Raw genomic sequence first — 19329 nt, 5'->3', positions numbered from 1 at the left:
TATTCTTTTAGAAGATAACTTTTAAATAAAAATTTGAAAAATCTGTAAGAAAAAAATAAACTATAAAACGTTTATGAATAGTAAATAAAATAAATTAAAAATTAGAAAAATATATAAAAATATAGGAAAAATCGTAATAAAAAAGGGGAAAAGTAAATTAATTTCTAAAACGTTTGTAAACTGTATTAAAAATAAAGTTTAAAAAATCGTGAAGAAACGAAATTACGTTACAAAAATTTTATCAAAAATATTAAATAATATAAAAATTTAAATAAAAAACCTTTCAATACAGAAATCATATAATAAATCAATAAAAAAAATTTTATATTCGCTACAAAAAAAAAGAAAAAAGCTAAAAAATTAAATTAAACTCATAAATTTTGTATATTATATATTAAGTATATTGTAATTCCGTATACAAAATATTTAAAAAAATTATCTATAATATGTATTAAACTATTATAAAAAATAAACTTAAAATCTTTCTTACAAAGTTTTTATGTTGACAAAAATCATATATTAAAAATATAAAACAACAGCATCTTTAAATATAATAATAATAATAACTCAATTCTTATTCAAATACAGTAATTACTAAAATAATGCGAGGTTATATATTTAAATAAAAACTGTATTTATTTCACCTTAATTTAAAAATCCGTTCAATACACAATCAAACAAAATGGAAGGCTTGGAAGTCTCTTATTTACTATATTATTTCAAATGCATTATAAGTACAAATTTTCAAAACAGTGTTTTTTATAATTTTTACGTGCTACAAAAGTTTTATAGATTTTTATTACAATAGTGTATGTATTCTTTACCGCAAAAATATTACGCAGTAAAAAAAATTGTAACTATAAAAATATATAGTATACTGTAAAAGTATAAAGTATATTAAACCTTTATTTATGTTAAAAATTTGGAATGAAATACTTATTGCAACTATCGATCAATTTTGCGTGAAAATTTATGTAATAACCGGCAAAAAAAGGAAATATGAATAATTCAATTGTGCCTTATAAATTTGCTTAGAAATAAGTTTTGCTTAGAAATAAGCCTTATAAATTTTTATTGGCGTAAACAGACAGAATTTTGTATTGAAGCGGACGTTCATTAACAATTTTATAGCACTTGCAAAATAATAACGATCTTACTTTAACAGAGACAAGAGGTCGGTGCGCAAATATATTGCTAAATTTCTACAGAAATTTGTAATCACACATTGAATATAAAAGATGACCACATTGGCAAATAAACTAATTTTAAATTTATCATTTGTCTAATACACGCCAAAGAATTGTGACAGGCAATAACAAAGAGTCTGGTTCCGCCCTGAATTATTAATATTAGACAAAGGATTATAATACGCCAAACTTTCTTTAATTCTTAATAGCATATTAGATATGATAAATTTATTTTATCACTTTTTTCATCTAAAAAATAATGAGTTGTTTAGCTTGCGCTAAGCAGAGCTACGCCGAATCGACTGAGATAATCCTAATAAAACCGATAAAAGCAGAAGTAAAATAGTTCTTCAGATCCCTTAATGGTTAATCAAGTGATGGAAAAGCTTTTATGGTTGACGGACATAATAAGATTTTTTAACAAACCTAATATGTCTCTGCAAGGATAATCCACATTTCTTAGTATTTTGTTGTAACCTGACAGGCATAATCCTAATGCGTTACAACACGGTAAATGTGTTTTAATTTGGTAAGTCAGACATAATTATTATGATAAATATTATGTATATTATTATTTATAATTAATAAATGGCATTTTAAAAAAATACTTTTTGGAATTATCGAATAGAAAAGAAAGGTATTGAATATTATTGTTTATGCAAAAATTTTACTTGCTGCTGATATCAACCAAAAAGTCGTTTATTGGCATGTATTTAAAACTTTATTTGCTAAACCCTATAAAAAAATATTTTAAAGGCAATCTATTAATCATAATATTCTAATAAAATTATTATGCTTTGAAAAAATATATGTTATATACTACATGTTAATGCTGCAAAATCAAAAGTCTGAAATTGATAAAAAAGAAAATACTTAAAGTATATGTTTCTATACACAATTTTGGAAAACAATGCTCCACTTGAGCGATATCTTTGCGTTGGTGTGAACACTTATATATTATGTTAGTGATCTTAAGAAACAAAAAAGTTGAACTTACCTATAAATTTGTTCCCAAAAATTCAACTATGCCTATTATCACTATTACACTAAATCAGACTATCACATCGATATGTATGTACAAAAACACATATTTACATAAATATATATAAACGTTCTGAAATCATTGATGCAAGCATTCTGCTCTAATTTATTCCACCTCAATTACGAGTCACAATGGCAGTACGTGAAGGATGTCGGCAGTTTTTGTCCTAAAGTTACATGTGCGTTGATGGGACGCAAATTAGATTTACGACCGCTTAAACGGGTCCCATGGGAAATCAAGCTTCAGTTTCGGATAACATATTTGCCAAAAAACAGAACAAATAAACATGGAAACCTGACAATAATAAAAATATGACCTCAGAATAAAAGAAAATGTATTAATAATTATGTAATTCAAAAATGCATAAATAATTGAACTACTTTTATTTAGATATACCTACTTGACTTCTTTTTAAATCAATAAAATTCATATTTTATTGATTTAAAAAAAAAAATAATTAATAAATCTTATTTAAAGATGTTATTTTTAGAAACAGAGGCAAAGATTAGTTATATTTGCCACAAACATATTAAATGTGCTTCTTTTAACAAAAGTAACAAATTTTTGTATCTTTTATTTTGTGGACTACATGCTTCATTCGCATATAAAAAATATGCACAAATAGTCTTTTACAATGTTTTGCTTTGTACAATTAGTGAAAATCAAATAAGACACATCTAAACCAAATTTTGACCAATAGAAGAGCGCAAAAAAATAATTATCCCTTCTCAGAAGTCAAAAATCCACGTCAAAAGCAATAAAATCGTGCCGTCGCCGTCGTCACTGCATCGACGCCGACACGATTTTATTGCTTTTGACGAGAATTTTTGACTTCTGAGAAGTGATAATTGTTTTTGCGCTCTTTTATTGACCAAAATTCGGTTTTAATACACTTTGACCAATACTATAATATCATGTCTGTAATAATATCAGTAAGGATAGCTATCATATTTTTAAAACATAGGGTATTATCGTAGTGCAGACAAACCATGGAACAATATTCGTGATCGAACTCCTGTCTGTACTTTTTCTGCTTATTTTCTCCTGAGAGATGAGTTGGCTTAGTTTGTATTTTTTACCATAATTAGCAGAACTTTCATTAGGTCAAGTTGGTTTTGAATAGCAAATGGACGTTTTGCAACTGTCAAATTGAGTTTCATAGCCATGTTAGCAGTATATAATTCACTGACGCTTGTCGGGTAAATTATATTTTTGCTAGCAAAAATATATATTTACTGGTGAAAATGTATTTTGACTTGGAAAATGTATGTAAGGGACGCCATTTCATGTTTTTCCAGAAGGGGGGGACAATAGCCAGTCAGTGGTCGTTTTATTAATATTTCGATTTCATTAATAATCATTTTAGAGCAGCATATAATTTCACTAGCACTTATTAGCTAAATAATATTTTCGCTAGTAAAAATATATATATCTACTGGTGAAAATGTATTTAGACTTCACTAGTGAAAATATAGCTATACTGAAAAATACAGAGACGGACATTTAATTAATATTATTTTTAATAATTAATGAAATACATATCTATCAAAAAGTTCAAGAACTAAAATTGGATCACTCTTTTTATATAATATCCTTCAGCATGATTAATGTATTGCAAAAATCTATCGTACAACTGAATGACTACTCTTGATGATAATTGTATATATTTGGTAATCTCAAAATTGATATCGTTTTTTTTTAATTTAATGTAATTTCATGTTTAATTTTTTTTATAAAAAATAGCAACTAAAGCTACTAAAATATTTGTTAATGAATATATATCCAGAAATGTCAAAAATAGTTTAAAAAAATTGTATGAGAAATTACGATATCAGAATAATTCTTGATGTGAGAGACCAGAATTATTCTTGATATCGTAATTTTTCATACATTTTTTTTAATTTAATTTAATTTATTAATTAAAATATTAATTTAATTTAATTTTAAATTTTCAGCAAGCTGATAGAAGCTTGCTGAGAAATTAAACCAGTCCAATTTAACAGTACATAGATAAATTAAGAATATTTGGAAGGCTTGGAAACAATGTGTATGGATTCCAAACAAATTTAACGAAGGAAACAAGTCGGCGCGTGTCCGCATATCACAAGCGTAACCTTATATCGATCATTCAATAACTGTATTTTAAAATAAGTACCGTACGACAACAATCATCGTAGAAGATAGTGTTTATCCAAAGCCTAAGTAGCAAAACCTACTACGAAATTAGGCTCACTATAAAAAAATTCTTCTGTGTGTATGATGGGATTGCAAAGAGATTGTGCATTATGAAACTCTTAAACCTGGCCAAACATTAACAGTAAGCTTATATTATGATCAGCTAGATCGATTGCACAAATAAATAAAAATGTTTTGCACTTTTTAACAAAATACGCATTTCAATGTGTCGAAATTGACTCTTGATGAAATCAAGAATTTTTTTATTTTTTCCGTTCTATTATTTAGAACTTGCTTTTTCTGACAATCATAAATAATTCTATCGATACAATGCTTCCATGACAATATAAAAAAGCGACTATAAATATATTTGCATCAAAGCCTGCAACATTTTATGCTAATGCAATCAAAAAATAACCGAGAGCTGTGAGAGAACTTGAAAAATGAATAATTATGAAACAGGTTTTAAATTGACATATAACAACAAAAAGTATCTTCTTGCCGACCAGAAACCAAATAATCGTCCTAAGAGTAAATATCTTCAACTATTGCTCAAGTCAATGAATATCCACCAGTTTACCAAAAAGCTTTGTAATATGTTTATCTAAGAAACACACATCCAGAGAATCTTCACAAATTTATATAACCTTGACATAAGTATCGCTTTTTATATGATAGACAATAAATTTTGTTCACTCTCATAAATTCGTTAAATCCACGATAGAGCACATAAACTTTCGAATAAGTTTCGCCACAGTTGTATAAGTGGATTTGTTTTAATATACACCTTCGAGGGTAAGAAGATATGTATTATAGTGAATGTGTCGGGAAACTTTTTTTCAGGCGCTCCCTGTGGAATTTATCAACTCGAATCGACAATGAAATGTTTGCGCAAGGAATTTAGCGATTCTAGTTAATTTATGCTAATACTGCAGTCGGAATCATGACACCTCGGGGAAACAATGAACGAAATTTGCACACAGGGATTAATTTTAATTACGCGTTTACACAAATAAAATATATATTTATATTATTCCATATTAAAAAAAAACACCATTAAAAATATTACAACGTATTCTAATTCACTTTTAACTAATAATTTATATATACCAGATTTTTATCGTCTAGGATAGTGGCGCGTAAACTAGTTTCATTTCAAGACTAAGAGAGTACGCAATCTGCGTCGCGTCGCTTGGCACTTCATCTAATAGCTATTATAAAGGCTGCTTTTGATCACCCTTACTTCCATCATAGAAATGGATAATATAATTAAAATATGATTTTTCGCTATGATTCGCACACAGGGATTAATTTTAATTACGCATCTACACAAAATAAATATATATTTTTAATAAAATAAATATATATTATCACTTTAAACTATTAATTTATTGTATAACAGCTTTTTATTATCTATAATAGTAGCGAGTCGACTATTTTTATTACTAGCCCCCAAAACGCAGATCGCGTACTCTCTCAAGACTGAAAGAATACGCAATCTTTATCGCGTCGCTTGGCACTTCATCTGGTGGCTATTATTAGGGTTGTATCTCGTTCACCCTTACTGCCATCACAGAAATGAATAATTTTAATAACGTAATTTTTCGCTACAATTCGCATGCGGGAGTTAATTTTAATTACGCATTTACATAAATCAAATTTTTATAATTTAAGGGTAAAAAAATATTATAAAAAAACATTACAACGTATTTCCATTCACTTTTAACTAGGAACTTATTGTACAAAAGCTGTTTTATTCTATAATTGTATTTTTTTAAATTTAATTTAATCTATAATATGCGCCAATTATTTTCATGAAACCTAAACCCGTGACGCAGGTCGCGTACTCTCTCAGTCTTGTAAGAGTACGCGATCTGCGTCGCGTCGCTTGGCACTACATCCAGCGGCTATTAGTGCTATTTTTTGTTTGCTCTCACTGTATAATATTATAATTTTATACTTTATTATTGTGGAATAAAAGCCTTAATTTTTTTTAAAAAAATTCTTAGAATTTTGTGATCCTAAAAAAGTTTTTTTCAATCTCTGAGGGGTTGTTGTGACTTTTGGTAAGCATGGTTTGCACATCACTGATCTAATATATGAAACTACTTACTAAAACTATTTTTGTCATTTTATATAATACATACATATATTCATATATAGTGTTTCGTGAGTTTTTGCACTTTTTAAATCGCTTCTGACTGGAAACCGCGCAAAGAAAGAGCGCATAGGTGACAGCGAACGAAAGTTACTCCTTGGAAATTTAGTCGTAATGGTTTACTTTACGAGGGATCAAAGATCGTTTCGCGTAAAACAGTTTTACAGTAACAGCGATTTTTATGTGATTGTTTGACACCTTTTTCGCGCTCACTACATAATATATAATGTGAATCAATGTGTTAAATTAATTAAATCGTTGCTCAGGAAATTTAAGGGGACTAGTTCAACGCTAAATAACACAGAAGCATATAAAATGCCGCTTGTACGATAAGATCAGGCTTGTGGACTCGCAAGCGTTCTGCTGCTATAGCGATACCAAGGTCAACTTTGCGTCGAATGACTTAAAACTACACCCGTATAAGATCCAATTGGTGTTCGATTTAGCAACCTGTTATACGTGCAAACATACCATGGTCACCGCGGCTCATTTTTGCCACCTCCTGATTTTTTTTATTATGGTGATATCTCAAAAGAAGTGTTTACTTAAATAAACTAGACACAATAACCCAACTTAAGGCAAATATTCGGTAAGAGATAGCCAACATCCCACGCGCTTTGTGTCATAGAGTGTTTTAGAACTATGTTCTTTCAGTAAAATAAACGTTCATTATATTATGCTCTATGGCATTTTTTTTGAATTTTCAAAAGTGCAAAGACTTATGGCCCATCCTGTATAACAACTATTATGCAGCAGAAAACTGTTTTTCGAGCTTCAAAGTTGAACACTTGTTTAAAGTTGAACTTAATTAAAGTGTTCGAAGAACGTAACAACTTATTAATGTATGAAAATCTTGAGATTGTGTCTTAAGATATTATGCTTGTATAAGTCACAGCCAATATTAATCATTTTATATATAACAAAAATTTTTTCACGACTATATGGATTTTTTTAGGGCGTAATTCAAAAGTATCCGACCTAATTTTTCCAAGTAGTTTAAAGTTAACAATATTGTATCGTGTGGCATTGAATATAAAACAGGTGCAAACATTTTTATGTAATGAATAGTTTGCAGTAAAATTTGTGTATGGTAATATGTATGTACAAGTTCTTGTAAACTATTTTATATGTTATTTGCGAACAGCTTTTGTTAGTGAATAAGAGTTTTAAAGGAGATTTAAAGCACCCGGGTACCCGCGTGTTTTTAATGAAACGAGAAATAGCAAATTTTAACGGGTATCCGATCCTTTTCAGTTCAATATAATGTTTAATTTTTTTTAATCAAACATTACGATTTTAAGGAAGCAAAGTTCTTCGTCTTTTTTTTTTATTTTGCAAAACCGATTTAGAGATTAGTTAAGCCTTTTCCGTCAACGATATTCGGGGCTTTCAAAAAGTCCGTTAAAATCACAGCTGCATACAGAGTAGGTAGTGATAAGCGAAGTATCAAAAATGTATGATTAAAATTCAAGATAAAATTCAAAATTCAAGATATATAATATTCGTTATATTGAACTCCGGGTCAGAATATAATAGTTGTCAAAAATGAACCGGGTACCTGGTTCCTTAATAAAAATACCCGAGAACCGGGTAATTAATTTGAGCGTGTATTTGGGTAACCTAGTTCTGATCATCTAGTAGCAACTGGTTTTATTACTAAGTTCATCCGCACTAGTCAACTTGCCTATGGCAGTGCTATCCAGCTTCTTAATACGCTGATCTGTCAAATATCAGTTATGAAGATTGAATTATTTTAATTAAGCATACATATATTATTCTCGGGTTAGTTATACATTTATCTATAAACCGATACGATGCTAGTATTATTATGAATATGTCTAATTTATTTTATATACTTATAAAAAACCGAGAGGAAATAACTACATTTACATTAATCATTATATGTATAGAAATATATTTTTGTTAGCTTGTTAAGTTGGAACAGTATCAAACAATAGCGTATACTTCAATAACAATACGCCATTGATCGGCAACCATTGGTACTCACAAGCTTTATGTTTTATTTTTCATATTTATATTTTCAACGTGAATGGTTACACAACCATTATATTTTTTATATAGGTCAGAGTAATCTATTGTATATAAAATATAATATTTTACTTTAAAAACAGTGATTTAATTCTACTTAGCTTAATTTAAAACATTTACCGTTTATTAAATTTATATTAATTTGCTTTATCTAGACACTTTTCGTATAAAATAAATAAGAATTTGCCTCATTGAGACCATTCATCATCCGTTTCATTTTCTTGTCGCTTTCAGCCTTAGACGTTTTGATTCATTTTTCACCTGGACTTATCATAGCACTTAGGTGTGATCTAGATAAATTCAACAATCGGGACTTTTTTAGAATATTCAGAGTAATTTGAAAATAAAAAATATAGTTTGCGCTCTAATAGGTGCACTATTTGCGTATGTATCTCTCGGCTGCTAGGGGCGGTTTTACCGCCTTGGCATTCATTAGCGAGACTCGGTTTTCCGCCTAACGACTCTATCAAATTAAAATTCTTAATTTTCCGCTCGCCTCCCGCCAGAAACATCCCTCAGTCTTTGTCTACCCTGCGGTAACGAGATTTATTAATAGACCTTTTGCTCACGAGACACATATTCATACAACTTAGAAGTATAGGTGAGCGGATCCATGTGTCGATATGTTCCAATTTACAATTCCGTTTTCAGATGAGACTTTACGGAAAACGGATATAAGAGTCACAGCCCCACGTATACCCCAACCGTAATGTAAATTATTCGAATTTTACATATTACATTTCGAATTGTACGCACTTTACATAACATTTCGAATGTAAAATATGTTTCAGCATAAATTTTAAGACGCGTTGATAGTGACACTCAAATAATATGATTAAGTATGATTATATTATATATGTATAAGAGTTAGAGAGAGATTAAAGATAATGGCTTTTGTAATGTAGTGCTGTAAAAATATATTTTATAAAAATAAAGAGAACGAAAAACTAAATTACAACGGAACTGACTATTCAAGAAAAATTCTCTAATTTTTTAGTAGACATTTTTTTTAAATGCGCTAATAATAAATACTAATAACAGTGATATATTGATTATAAATTTTAATACCCATAATAATTCAAACCCATAACAAATATGTAAACAGACATAATTTCATTATGTTTGTTTACATATTTGTTATATGTTTACGCCGTTATAACGAATTGGCTGTTAGGTTAAGACAACGTTAAAAAAAATGTGCAATAATAAGTACATGTATGTGCAATAATAAATATTTCTCGTAATAATAGGTGAAAAAAATGTCTATATACATATTAATCGTTAGAAAAAATGCATTTGTTAATACAATCAAAATACAAAAAATAAAATTATATTCCCATTAATTTTTCAATAAACAAAAAATATACCAAAATTACTCAATTCTCAAAAAGTATTCCATTTTTTTCGTACGTGCAATTTTTATATTGCAGAATATATAATATAACGAGGTAAATAAAATTTCAATGAAAAGAAAAAGTATTCATTTAAAAAATTGTACTCCTATTAACAAATTTTAATGTGCAGTCCTACCAAGAGGGTAGGGAAAGGAGACAAATTCTCGGGGCCCGTTCTCTTGAGGGGTCCGACTCATAGTAAGAATATATTTATAAAAAAAAACCCTACCTCAATACAATTATATATATACTGATATATATAATGTATAAGTTTCTTTAACCCTTTTTTATACATATTATACAAGAAATAAAAGGAGCGGAACATTGCCTTTAAAAGTACTAACTCTCTAGGTAGTACTTTCACAATAAACAATTTTATTAATAGGGACAGATTGTAGTTTTTTGACACCATTTTTTTGCAAATTATTGTTGACGTTTTTGTTTTTTGTACATTCAAAAAATATTAGAAATGAAAGAAAATATTCAAGGAATGTAAATTATTAGCAGTAAATTTAGGTATTTGAGCTGAATTTTCAGATCGAATAATCAAGGTATTTCGAGACTTTTTTAATCCCCCAACGACACGCATCCAAATAGCACGTCCCGAATTTACCGTGTTATTGGGGAGTCTACTATATATCAAAATTTAACCATTTAGAGTACTTTGCCCACTCGTATTAGATATCAGTTTTAACTGACAGTTCCTATGTCCAAATTAATAATATTTTAAATAAAATATAAATTTTAAAATTAATAATATAATAAATAAAACATATGTTAAATAATAAATTCAATATAATTTAAGTATTTTAATTATATATATAAACATTAGTATTATTATATTTTTCTAATAATTATCAATTGAATTCTATTCAATTCGAAAAAATTAATTCTAATAAAAAAAATTCCACCTAAAAATTCTAGTAGTATATAATCAACAATTATAATTAAAAAAAATATTTTATATGTTTTAAATTGATATATTACTATTTTATATTATAAATATACAATTTAACTTCCTGGTAATTCTGCCAAAATTGAATTTATTTCATACAATATAGAAGAAATACTATTTTTATATATATTTACTGATCATTAAATTATTAAATAAAATAGATTCATTCAAGATGTACTTTAGGCAACTAATGCTGCTAAAATGTTTATAAAACTTAAATTGACAGTTGCGAAACGTCTATTTGCTATTCAAACCTAAGCTTAACCTAATTAAAGTTCCCAAAAGTCTAAAATACAAACTAAGCCAACTCATCTCACAGGAGAAAATAAGCTGAAGAATAATTATAGACAGACATCTTACATATTGCTTCAAAATTTATCTGCATTTCGATATTTCACTATGTTTCAAAATTATGATAGCTATCCTTACCGATATTACTATGATCTTCTAACATAAGAGGGGTAATCAAAGTATATTCAAACCAAATTTTGGTCAATAGAGGAGGCAAAAAACAAATATCACTTCTCAGAAGGCCAAAATTCACGTCAAAAGCAATAAAATCGTGTTGGCGTAACGATAACCTAACCTAAAGTTGATACCTACTTGGCGGATATGTGTATCGTATTTTTAGGGGATTTGTTCAAATAATGTAAAATATGTTCAGTCAGATACACAATTGCTTATTTTACGCTGTTGAGAAAAACAATAAATTATCGTCATAATAATGTATCATATCGTCAAACTACTGATTCACGTAGTCTTTAAGTCATCTAGAAGATCGAGTTTAAATGTTTAAGTTCAGGTGACTACTAATCTAGACCTGATATTATGGTAACAAAAGCTTATACAACTTGCAGAATTAAAAAAAGTACAACATCCTTAAATAAAATTTAATTAATTAATAGACATTTTATTTAATATAATAATTTAATTTTAATTATTATTTTAAATTAAATAGTTTGATAATCATTAAATACTACAAATTTATTTTACCATAATAATAAATTAAACTATTTAAAATTTTAAAGCTATATTGCGTAAGAGTGTGTTAATATTATAAAATAATTGATTTTAAAAATTATTTTTCAGATGTAATTACATCTGACCAATTTATGATTTGGTGCAGAATCAGTCTCTTTGATGTTATGTATCCAACACGTATCTCATTAAACTGTATCACTGTGTAACGATGATTTAAAACTAGTAAATCTATGGCATGTGAATTTAAGATATGCTTGTACTTTCAGTACTTTCTGTTTAAGTAAGATCCAATTTTAAGTGCTTTTGAAACTGTTAATGGATACCGATCAAAATATATAAGCTTTATTTGTGTTTCTTTTACTTTATAATAACGATTGTTGTCTTATAGGCTTTAATAAAATAATTGCGTATTTTAATAAGCAAAAAAAATCGTTATCATAAAGTCAAACATAAATTAATTAATTAGTTTTCTAAGACCCTTTTTGCGAGTCTCATAACTAATTTTGTTTCAACGAATATGTTCGTAATTTTATCAGTTATATAAGAAGTATTTTATCTGTAAAAGTTGATAATTTTTAATGTAATAAAAAATATGTACATTACATTATTATACTACTGTTATTGCATATAGCTGCTTTTCAAATAATATCATGTTCTAGGGAAAAGGTAACTTAAATAATAAAATATTAAAATACCTGTAACAAAGTATTTAATATTCTATTTATTTAGTATTTTTCAAAATAAAAACAAAATTAAAATAAAATTAAAATACGAATTAAATAGCGCACTACTAATATTACCTAGAAAGCATTTTTTGTATCAAAAGCAGAAATATTGATATTAGTTTGATGTTTTTGAGAAAAGGAGTTACCATAAAATATATATAAATTGTTGATGAAGAACCGAAAACATTAACTTTTTGTGGTTTATCCTATAAATTATATACCTGAAATGTATTGGTTAAATAATGTAACTACTCACTCAGACATGAGATGAAATTTTAGAAGAAAGAATACACATGATAATATCTTCTTAAGCTCAAAATTTATATTTATAGAAAATGGAGTTATTAAAAGAGCTCACATTTGTAAAGATAAAACTAGGAAACAAATACAAGACAATAAATTTATTTTATATTAAAATATGTCTTGGTTTTTTGAAAACTATACATAAAAAACTAAAATAATTACAAAAATATTATTTTATTTATACATGCTAAAGTGTCTGTTGGCCTATCTGTAGTACTAAATAATAAATAAATAAATAAAATTTTACCTTGATAAGTAAATTGAAAGTTAATAGCTTAAGAATATCTACTTTATTATGTGTGTAAATTAGAGGTACAAAAAGGGTTGCAGAGAAAATTAAATAAAAAACTTTTCACAATAAAATACCAAATATTATTTGTTTCGGTGAATGTTTATTTTTTAATGAAATGGTAATTTATGTAATTTCATATTACTATTAGAAGTATAATTTCACTAATTAAGCCAGTGAAAATGTATCAAAAAACTGACTTTTAATTTCGATAATTGTACAAATATATCTATTTGTACCATCGACTTTAACCTAACCTAAACGAATTAACCAAACCCAACTTGATAGCTATAGTATTCGAACTTTCAATAAATTATTTCTAGGTTTGGTTACATTTATTTTAAATATTGTAGTATTTTATTGAATAATATGAACTCACAATTGTGTAAAAATACGCGTAAATACAATATCATCTATTTGGTAGCAAATACAGTTATAATGATACTGAGCAGTAAAATTGAAATCTATTTCAAGATAAATTTTTACTGTCTGATTAAAAAAAACTATAGATAGTTAAGAAACTTTTCTAAAGTTCAATTTGGATAATTTAAATAAATCAAATTTAGGTTTAAACATTTTAGCATTACAAGGTGATGTGTTACCCTATAAATATTTTTTGAAACGAAATTCATAGTTAGCGTATATGATTTTATTTATTAATTTTTGCTTTAAAAAATACGCAAAAAGACGTTTTTGCTTGTTAAATGACAGTAAAAAAATAGCATATACTTTATATAATTATATTTTTACATGTAGAAATATTATGTTTCTACTGATGAAAATGTGTTCCTATTATATTTAACTGAAATGCTAATGTAAATATATTTTCACTGGTAATACACATCAACTGTAACGTATATGTAAATACATTGTATTATTCTTTTAATGTAAATATTTACATAAAGTTTTTCTATACTTTATCGCAGAAATGTTGATTCATCAATGAAAAGGTTTAATTATTATACACTTCTTAATTATATATTTTATTTTAACTCATACAGAATATTAATACAGCTTTATAATATAATTATTATATTATTATAATAAATATATTTATAAAGCATGTTTTTCTGTGAAATTTCATTTACTTGAAAAATAAATTTAAATAACACAAATATTTACTTATGCAAAGAAATTTAACTTTTAAATTTACTTTTAAGCAATATTAATTATAAACAGATAATTTAAGTGGTTTTTAAACAAATAAGTAAAGCGTTTATTACTATATTTCAAAATTGTGGTTGCTATAAATATAATTTTACAATAATAATAATACACATTTTAATTCTAAATATGTGTGTACGTCTTATATTGTATTATTCTTTTTGTGATATTTTTTTTTTATATTTTTAATTATATACAAAAAGAACTGAGATAATTATTTCAGTCTGAAAGTAAATTCTAATTTCAATATTTTTCATGGAGTGTTTTGAGCATTTTTACGTTCAAGTTGTGTTTAGTTAAAAAAACTGAATATATCTCCATAAAACATTAAAAAATCAGGCAGAGCTAAGATGTAATATCGAAGACTTCAGACTTTGCCATATGAATTGTATAACTTAATACGAATTATCTGTACACTCAATTTACTAGCAATATCTTAATTGTATAATATTTGCGATTTACATTTAGATAAGCACAGGCAATCATAATCTTTTTGGGGACATTTAAAGATCAAAAATTATCGGACTACCTATTAAATTTAGTTGTTAAAGACTCGCTAAAAGAGTAAAAAATTAACGTTTTATGCTAAATAAATTACGTTTTTTGCATAAAAAATAATATAAAATATATAAATTATGTAATCACTACGATAGACCAGTGATATAATCAATGGCTAATACCCGTATGACCAAGGTTCCAATCACATTAAAACTTTTTTGTTTTTCTATCTATCTAGCATATCAAAATAAATGATTATTTTATATTCAGAAATCCAATTAATCATCACAGAATATGTTTTTCTAGATTCACATTATCTCACTAATTAAAATCAAGTAAAGTCATGCACATTAAGAATAAAATTATCTAAAAATTCCTCAATACTTCATAAAGAATATCATATATTTATGACAAAAAACTAAATGCAAATTAATGCGTCAGAAATATTTTGCCCAATAAATAAGCCTAATAACATTTTTAATATTAGCTATTAATAACATAAGCTAATAAGAATATGACAATACCAAATATATACATTATATACGAGGCTCTACATGAAATATGTCATTTAGACATATGATGTATATGTGAGCTAGATAAATATATAAACTAGAAACGACAGGATCACCCATAATCGTTGCGTGGTAATTTCGGTAAATGTATGTCTCTTAAATTTACTGAGAATCGATTTTTTAAAACCGTTTAGCATATCCGCGCGGATGTTGACCTTTTGAGGATATCGCCGTACATGTACGGCGGTTGAATTTTTACTGTTTTGAGGAGGTACGCCAGACATTTTCCACATATATAACTGATAATAAATTTAAAAAAATGATATTTATATATTTTATTTTTATGATTTATATAGAAAATTATACCAATAATTAACATAATAAATAATAGTCTCTGTATTATTTTTTTTAAAATCCACAAACCCAAATAATATATAATAAATATATAAAATAAATAAGCAAAATTTAGTCATAGAAAATTGTTAAAATAAATTATTAAAAAATACTAACACAAAAAATTCGTAGAATAAATAAAGTTGAGAATCAGTGTTTTTTCTATATTAAAACAATAATTAATAAATAACATCAGAAATAGTTATGAAAAAATACGTTTTATTAACTCACTACTCAAATGGTTAATTAACGGTAATATTTACATATTTGTTATATACATACAATATATTTTCGATAAGTGTAGTAGCTCATTATTAGAGAATTAGCATAATTTAAATTAATCATCACGATGTGCATATGTATGATTAAAAAAATCTAGTTCTATCTAATCTGTGATGATCGATCAAAATCATAAGTATATAATAATCTATAATTCTAACCTCCCAGACACGATAAAAATATAAAACACATGGGATTTGAGCCCAAGTCTCTCGTGTCAATTGTCAGAGGCTAATTCTACGCGTTTATTGTGCTAGTTTAATAGCTTTGAAAGAGCTGCACAAAAACCGTTGGATCTTACTTTAACAAAAAAATAGCCAAGCATGTAAAATTCTCAAATTTCACATTTTAGAGAATCACTGTTACGTCGTTATACATGGTAAAGTATCTGGTTTAAGTCGATGGATCAAAAGCTAAGATGGACGTTGAACTTCCCCACAGTTTTTGACGGCTTATAAGCTATATTGTTACCAAAACTTTTTACACAAAACTACCATTTTGTTTCGGACTTGAAATAACTAGAGTTAGCGGAGCTTGGCTAAATAGACCGAAATAATCTCTAAAATACCGAAGAAGTAACTTTCACGTTGACCGTAAGATTTGTTCCAGTTAAACAGTCACTCGAATCCTTAAAAGTTTAACTCGATTTTCAATGTAATTGAAGACCACGACGTATTATAATAATAATATTAATCTTTATATAATTTTTATTTTTTTATGAAAGTTGGGGTGGGTAAAAAAAATAGCATCACTTAACCCTCACTCAAAATTCCCATTTTTTGCCTTAACCAAATTAACACGTTAAATACCGAGTGCTAAAAATTACCGCAAAGAAAATTTTCCGCTTCCATAAATAAATATAAAATGCTTTACGGTCCACCCTTAAAAGTACGTCAGGCGCCATCTGTCAAAAGTGACAGCCCTACGCTGCCACGTGTTTGGATTAATCTCTACAGATGGTATAAAAAATTCTCATTTACAGCGAGAAATTTTATTTTTGCAGGAAAACCATTTACGACTATTTGCTTCGCTTTTACGACGCAGTGCAAGGTTTTAGTTTATTGCCTGTGACGTATGTGAATACTTATGTATAGCAAACTAGATTGGGGTTATCTTAGGTTGCGCTTTGTAGCGCTTCAATATAATGCAACGAAGTTTTAGCATCTATTATAATAAAGATAAAAAAGGTTATGCAAATTTTATATTGTATCAAAAAAATAATATTATATACAACATAAGTATAAAAATATATATTTATGTTTGAAAGCTCTTATAATGTAAAATATAGCTCGACATAATACATATTCTCTTGGAAATACTTTTTAATATTTTCCGAGAACCATTAAATGGTAATTGTCCGCTAGAATGCGATAATTTATGATTTGTCTTGAAATTTTTAGTAATGGCTTTAAATTATATTTATTACTTGAAATAAAAAGTATTAAATATTGTAATAATTTCAGGCGCATCTAAATATGCGTTGTATTTTTTTAAAAGGGACACTTTTAGTTTAATAGTCGATCGTGTAATAATCCTAATAGCAATAGCTTTTACATGCATTATGAGTTCAAAAAAGGAAGTAGTGCTACTACCACAACTGAAAATATATGAAATTGAAAATGAGGATATATAAGTCTGGACACCAGGCAGTCACCTGGCAGACTCCGGCTAACACTCGAAGAGACAACATCTTGTCACGGACGCCCGCGCCAGATGGAGATCAACCCCACCATACGAGCTCCATAACAGAGAGGGATCAACCTCCGCAATACCAGCGCTGCCACGCTAACCAAAATTCTAAGGATATTCCATGGACAACATCCCTGCGCCAGCTTCTCTACCACTGTTCAGAGAAAACATCACGTCCATAGTTTGTCGCAATATGTAATATACTCTAATAAAATTCTCACTAGTTTCCACCTGCGTCTTACTGGCTGCGAAATCACACCTTTCAGGTCCCGAAAAAATTGTTGAGAACGAAAATGCTACATAAATAGCCGGTAAAAAGCCCAGTTACTCGGTAAAAATAATTTGAATTAAAAAAAGTAAAGTATTTGTTGTTAAAAATATAAAATCTATATTTAAAAAAAAATATTAATTACAGTATATGTATGTTATTATATTTGTAATTACAGATTTGAAGTACGTAATCTTATAGTCTTATTTTAAAACGTAATATTAAAAATTTAATCTATTATTGAAAATTTGCTCTACTCGGTTAGCGCTACTTAAACCAACAAAGTTGTTAACCCTGTTTCCGTCACGCCAGTAAATCTAATAGAATTGGAAGTAGGACGAAACACTTCTATCCGTTTTGGCTACACACACAAGTACAGGGTGTCTAAAAGATATTTATTTTCCACTCCACTTCTGACAATACAAATAAGTGTATCGAGTCAGATTTGACTCACGTCGCATATTCATGACGTAAACATCAGCCAAAATATTTCTCTTACTTACACATTAAAAATATAAATTATATATAAATTTCACAAAGGTCTCGCCCGTTGACCTTTAAAGGCCCCAGTTGACCTTAGAGTAAATCTAAAAACGCTTGCTGTGTCAACACAAACAGTTTTCGCATGATCGATCTCGAGACGTTCCCTTGAAATTATCAAACGAGACGATTTTTCATGGAGAGATTTAGACTGGAAGAAAATCTTCTCTTCACGTGTAAAAAGGTACTTTGGACCCCCTATTCACATAATCCTGATTTATCGCCGTGTGACTCTTGTCTGATTAGGGAGCCAACAGAGAGCACTCGAACGGACACTCGCAAGATGCAGATCTTAAATTGGAGGGATTCGAATAAGCGGATTGTGTGGGCGTTTTGAAATTGTTCTGCGGATTCGTTCCAATTATAATCTGGGAATAAAGGGAGCTGAAGGATGAGCTATGATACTTGCATATACTTGAATTTTAATTTCTGTTTCGACTCGAAGGTTTCGTACCGTATATGATCATATTACATATATATTATTATGTTTCAGTAATTAAAAACAATATAATTAAAGAAAATACTGGTTATTTCTATCAGCATACATCGATCATTATTTTATTTTTTTATACAAAAAAATACTATAAAAGTTTAAAAAAATGCTGCGACCTTTCGCTGAACAAGATAAAGTTTCTTGGAACCTAATTTTACACGGCTTTCAAACGTTTCTCAGTAAATAAAAAGATAAAAATCGTGATAAGACCTTTTTAATAAAACATAAATCCTTA

At 27.7% G+C, this 19329-nt stretch overlaps 1 protein-coding gene across 3 annotated transcripts in view; it reads right to left on the bottom strand.

The window, feature by feature from the left end:
• The window catches only part of LOC148231529 (inactive dipeptidyl peptidase 10), a 349615-nt gene that overhangs the window by 225159 nt on the left and 105127 nt on the right, over positions 1-19329 (bottom strand). The window contains exon 1 of one of the 3 annotated variants that reach the window (XM_088192821.1): positions 2185-2305. The exons of the other annotated variants lie outside the window; for them this stretch is intronic. The gene's annotated coding sequence lies outside the window, so the exon portion shown is untranslated. Of the gene's footprint in view, positions 1-2184; positions 2306-19329 lie in introns of those variants that run through there. 3 annotated transcript variants of the gene reach the window in all.

This window comes from Plectrocnemia conspersa, unplaced genomic scaffold (genome assembly GCF_051122295.1).
Source record: "Plectrocnemia conspersa isolate PC_06_02 unplaced genomic scaffold, ASM5112229v1 ptg000009l, whole genome shotgun sequence".
Lineage (NCBI taxonomy): Eukaryota > Metazoa > Arthropoda > Insecta > Trichoptera > Polycentropodidae > Plectrocnemia > Plectrocnemia conspersa.
This window is presented reverse-complemented; position numbering and strand designations above follow the sequence as displayed.